The sequence below is a fragment of the Hordeum vulgare genome, chromosome 3H (assembly GCF_904849725.1).
Source record: "Hordeum vulgare subsp. vulgare chromosome 3H, MorexV3_pseudomolecules_assembly, whole genome shotgun sequence".
Classification (NCBI taxonomy): domain Eukaryota; kingdom Viridiplantae; phylum Streptophyta; class Magnoliopsida; order Poales; family Poaceae; genus Hordeum; species Hordeum vulgare.
This window is the reverse complement of record NC_058520.1, coordinates 53,534,364-53,540,579: the sequence shown is the minus strand read 5'-3', so window position 1 is coordinate 53,540,579 and position 6,216 is coordinate 53,534,364.

Below are 6,216 nucleotides of genomic sequence, written 5' to 3'. Positions count from 1 at the left end.
TTAAACAGAAACTCATGATAACATTAGTATGAGAAAGCAAACCACCATTTCCTTAGGTACTGTAGAAAACTTAAATTCTACTTATGCTGATGTTGGGTTACTTTATTTTCAATCTTCCATGGCTAATACCCCCCGATACTATCCATAGTTTCATCAAAATAAGCAACCAACACAACAAAAACAGAATCTATTAACAGCAGACCAGTCTGTAGCAATCTGTATATTTCGTATAACTATGGTACTTCAAAATTCTGAAAAATTATGACAGTCTGAAGAATTTGCATAGCAATCAGAAGCAAAACGAATCATCTCAAAATCTCTTACAGAAAAAAAAGGAAAATTCTTTTCGTGAGCAGAAAGTTTCTGTCTTCTCCAACATGACCAAACGATCATCCCCAAGACTAATCATAACGGTTTTTCTTGGCAGAAACGCAAAAAGAAACACAAATAACGCAATCATAACAGAATTATGAAAGTGTGGAAAACACAAAACAGAAAGAAAAAGGATAGATTCGTTGGGTTGCCTCCCAACAAGCGATATCGTTTAACGCCCTTGGCTAGGCATTGATTTCAATGATGCTCACATAAAAGGTAAGGATTGAAACACAACGAGAGCATCATGGAGCAAATGGCTAGCACATTTAAGTCTAACCCATTTCCTATGCATCGGGATTTTGTGATCAAACAATTTATTGGAGCAAGAATCAACTAGCATAGGAAGGCAAAACAAGCATAGCTTCACAAATTTCAACATATGGAGAGGAAGCTTGATACTATTGCAATAAGTAGAAGCATATGATCCTCTCTCATAGTAATTTTCAGTAGCATCATGAATGAATTCAACAATATAACCAGCACCTAAAGTATTCTTTTCATGATCTACAAGCATAGGAATTTTACTACTCTCCACATAAGGAGATCTATTCTCAAGAATAGTAGTGGGAGTATCGTAAAAGACTTGAGCACTACAAATTGTGTCCACAATGAAAAAGCAAGGTTTAGCAAAGGGGTTTTCGAAAGTATGACAAGTTTTATCATCCCTCTTCTTCAAAGTATAAGTATCCTCACAATAATCATCATAGATAGGGGGCATGCTTTCATCAAAATGATTTTGATCATTCAAAGTAGAAGAACTAAAAAGATCATATTCATCAAATATATCATCCCCAAGCTTGTGGCTTTGCATATCATTAGCATCATGGGTATTCAAAGAATTCATGCTAAGAACATTGCAATCATGCTCATCATTCACATATTCTATGCCAAGCATTCTATGTAATTCTTCTTTCAGCACTTGAGCACAATTTTCCTTCCCATCAGGCTCACGAAAGACATTGAAAAGATGGAGCATATGAGGCATCCTCAATTCCATTTTTTTGTAATTTTCAGCGAAAGAACAAGAAACAAAAAGATTCGATTGCAAGATCTAAAGATATACCTTCAAGCGCTAACCTCCCCGGCAACGGCGCCAGAAAAGAGCTTGATGTCTACTACGCAACCTTCTCCTTGTAGACGTTGTTGGGCCTCCAAGTGCAGAGGGTCGTAGGACAGTAGCAATTTTCCCTCAAGTGGGTGACCTAAGGTTTATCAATCCGTAGGAGGCGTAGGATGAAGATGGTCTCTCTCAAGCAACCCTGCAACAAAATAACAAAGAGTCTCTTGTGTCCCCAACACACCTAATACAATGGTAAGTTGTATAGGTGCACTAGCTCGGCGAAGAGATGGTGATACAAGTGCAATATGGATGGTAGATATAGGTTTTTGTAATCTGAAATTACAAAAGAAGCAAGGTAACAAATGATAAAAGTGAGCACGAACGGTATTGCAATGCGTGGAAACAAGGCCTAGGGTTCATACTTTCACTAGCGAAGTTCTCTCAACAATGATAACATAATTGGATCATATAACTAGCCCTCAACATGCAACAAAGAGTCACTCCAAAGTCACTAATAGCGGGGAACAAACGAAGAGATTATTGTCGGGTACGAAACCTCCACAAAGTTATTCTTTCTGATCGATCTATTCAAGAGTTCATAGTAAAATAACACAAAGCTATTCTTTTCGTTCGATCCATCATAGAGTTCGTACTAGAATAACACCTTAAGATACATATCAACCAAGACCCTAATGTCACCTAGATACTCCATTGCCACCTCAAGTATCCGTGGGCATGATTATACGATATGCATCACATAATCTCAGAATCATCTATTCAACCAACACATAGAACTTCAAGGAGTGCCCCAAAGTTTCTACCAGAGAGTCAAAACGTGTGCCAACCCCTCTGCATAGGTTCCCAATGTCACGAACCCGCGAGTTGATCACCAAAACATACATCAAGTACTCACATGAATCCACATGTGCCAACCCATATGCATAGGTTCCAAATGTCACAAACCCACAAGTTGATCACATCAGATAGACACGTGCAAGACATACATCAAGTGTTCTCAAAGACTCAATCCGATAAGATAACTCCAAAGGGAAAACTCAATTCATTACAAGAGGGAGAGGGGGAAGAACATCATAAGATCCAACTATAGTAGAAAAGCCCATGGTACATCGAGATCAAGACATCTCAAGAACACGAGAGAGAGAGAGAGAGAGATCAAACGCATAGCTACTGGTACATACCCTCAGCCTCGAGGGAGAACTACTCCCTCCTCGTCATGGAGATCGCCGGGATGATGAAGATGGCCACCGGAGATGAATTCCCCCTCCGGCAGGGTGCCGGAACGGGCTCCAGATTGGTTTTTGGTGGCTACAGAGGCTTGCGGTGACGGAACTCCCGATCTAGGTTTCTTTCTGGAGGTTTTAGAATTTATAGGAATTTATGACGGTGGAATTACGTCGGTTGGGCCCACGAGGAGGTCACAAGCCTGCCCTGCGCCACCTAGGGGGTGGTGGCGGCGTCAGGGCTTGTGACTCCCTCGTGGCTCTTCTGGCCTTCTTCCAAAGCTTCGGGGGTCTCTTTTGGTCCAAAAATCATCGTAAAGTTTCATTCCATTTGGACTCCGTCTGAAAATGGGCCAAAAACACGGAAAAAACAGAAACTCGCACTTGGCATTGAGTTAATAGGTTAGTCCCAAAAAAGATATAAAATAGCATATTTATGCATATAAAACATCCAAAGATGACAAGATAACAACATGAAACCATAAAAAATTATAGATACGTTTGAGACGTATCACTGCGCATCATTGTCAGCCTCGTCCACGACTGCAACAAAGGTTCCTCGGCGCTGCATCTCTACAGCGATGCGGTCGTTGCTCGCATTGACTCAATCCGACGGTTGTCAGGGGATGAATCCAACGACGCGCGACCCGACTGATTTCCCCACGAAATCAGTCGGATGATTTGTAGCAGCCGCCATATTTTATGCACATACATATTACATCCTTGAATGCATTTATATTTATTTTTAGTTTTTTTAAATTAAAAAATGAATGATTTAAATTAAAACCTCTCTAGAGTTTGGTCTTCAAAATGCCCTACTCTGTGTTGTATTCTTATCCAAGAAATAACTTTTGCGGTAATTTTTGTGAACAAAATTAACCATATATACTAGTTATTATTCATATTTTTCATCGTGAGATTTTCTTTCCCGAAGTTGATGGGACTTATTTTCTTGCATAACTGTTATACGACTACAACAAAGGCCAAATTTGTTTTCGAAAATGTTTAAGAAAATTTTAAGTTTCTGAAATTGCTTACCATATACTATGTTCTTAGAGCATCTACAGTCGGACTTAATATGATAAACTATACGTCCGCGGCGCATGCGGTCAGTGACCGTGCGTGTCTGTTTTAAGTTCCTACTTTTTTTTCGCGTTTTTCATAAAAAAAAATTCATATGTCTGATCAGTTACACATGATTAATGATGAAGAACAAAGAGAAAAATGAATAAAAAAGAGAAAAGATGATCCGGTTGGGATCGCGTCCTACTTGACGGACTGACTATGCAATGCCCGAATGCGTGTGCGAGCCCTCATATCATCCTCATATTCATGAGAGATGTCGATTAGTCCGAACGTTTGAAACATATATGAGGGGTCCAGTTAGATCGCGTTGTTAGGACCGGATAGGTCGTCCGAACATTTAAAAGGATTATGAAGGATCCTTTTTCAAATACATTTGAGAGTTATGAGGATTAGATGGGGTGAATAGGTAAAATTACAAATTTTAATTGTTTCTTAGCAATTTTAGGCAATAATGCGAAATATGAAGGTGAGCCTAACAGTTGCAAAGATGGTAGTCGTGCTACGCGTACTAAGCAAGACAACAATTAATTAAAGAGTTAAGCACAAGTAATACAAGTACAATAAGAAATATCATAAAGACAAATAACCACAAGTAGAGGGTTAGGGTTAGGGATAACTGGAACTCCGAAAGACGAGGATGTATGCCAATGTTTACTTCCTAGGAGGGAAGCTACGTCACCGTTTAGAAAGGTGGATGTTACCACAAAGGCACACCAACGCATCGAAGGTCACCCTATTCTCTCTTAGAGACAACACCACGAAAGCGATTCTCAACCACTAGTGGTAGAACTTGGGGTGGTCTCCAAACCCTCACAAACTTTCTGGGGGTAATCACAATGAACGATTCCTCGCCGGAGTACTCCTACTGCCTAGGAGTCCCCAACCTACAAGAGTAACAAGATGCACCGCGAAAACAAGGGGGAATCAACTTTTGCTTTGGTGAATGTGTAGATCAGGCACTCCTCCTTCACTCCTCAAAATATCAAGAGCTTTGGTTGGCTAAAGAGTGAGAAATCCAAGACATAGAGGTCTAAAAATGGTGGAGAGAGAAAAATGGAGTTGCTGTTTCTCTGAGTGAAGAAGAAAGCTATTTATAGGTGAGGAAGAAATCCAACTGTTGAAGGTCAGATTTCTACCAACCCAGGAAGTTCCGGGTGGCCCGGAGGTTTCAGGCCCCGGAAGTTCCGGCCAGGTTCCGGGCAACTTCCCGCGTAAATAGAATGGTTGCACTGGTTGGAGTCCTTCGAAAGCAGCCACTACGGGGACGGAAGATCCGGAGCCCGGAAGTTCCGGCCGCCCCGGATGTTCTAGTGCCCGGAAGTTCTGGCCAGGGTCCGCCAAGGTTCCGGCCGAAACAGAAACATTGCACAGAGCTTGCAGTTTCTCTGGTTAGCCTGAAAGCTCCCCAGACCTTTCGGTCCCCGAAAGTTCCGGCCTGGACACAGAGTTTGCACTATCGATTCTGAGAGATCTGAGAAGTGTTTTTCCAGAACTTATTTTTATGTAGAGTTGATTTCCACATAATTTTCATGATGCATCCCCTCTTAATAGTGTGGTTGCCCTAAGGAATCAAGAAACAAAGAAAAACTTTCATGATACTCCGTCTTTTTCCTTTTTCCGAGTAGAGAGAAAATAACCATCCATGCTTCTTTTTTATTTTTGTCGGAGCTGTTTACACTAGAGAATTTGGTTAGAAATACAAATGAAAATGTCATAATTAAGGGCAATGATGCACTTTCAATCTTTTCCTTTTTGACATAGATGACAATAATGCTTGAGAGGGTAAACATACAAAGTATTTATGTTATAGAAAAGTTTTGATGAAAGGAAATAACTCCCCCACATCTTATGCCTTATTTTATATTTGTATTTAAATGTTAAAGACATAATTGGAAGTAGCTCCCCCTCACATTATGCTACCAATATAAGCAGGATATAGCAACATGAAATGATTTCTAACCTTGATTTTTGTGTGTGATGACACATATATGGGAATATCACTCACAATATGAGATACAAAAATGAAGAATGCATTGCAGTACACGTAACCCATAAAGTGCACATAAATGGATAGATAGTTTTTAATGAAAACACAACGGTAAACGACAAGGTTCAAATAATAGGAAATAAAGCAAGGATAGCAAATAAGAGAATCGGTAAATGATAATGATGACCCCTATCGAGCAATCCAACATCTCCCCCTTTGTCATCAAGATGGCAAAAAGGAAGAAGACGAAGGATGCACTACTGCAGCTTCTAGTTGAGGGAATCAGCTAAGTCATCGGAGGACTCGTCAGAGGACACTGGACTCCGAGGGCGATGAGAAATGACGCGTTCAAAACATCTTGATCAGCCGTAGCGGGTGGTTCACCAACTAGCGCCGCATCAAGGACATAATTCTTTTGCCCAGCTTGTAGGATAAGCCTCAGATTACGAGCCCAGTCTACAAAATTG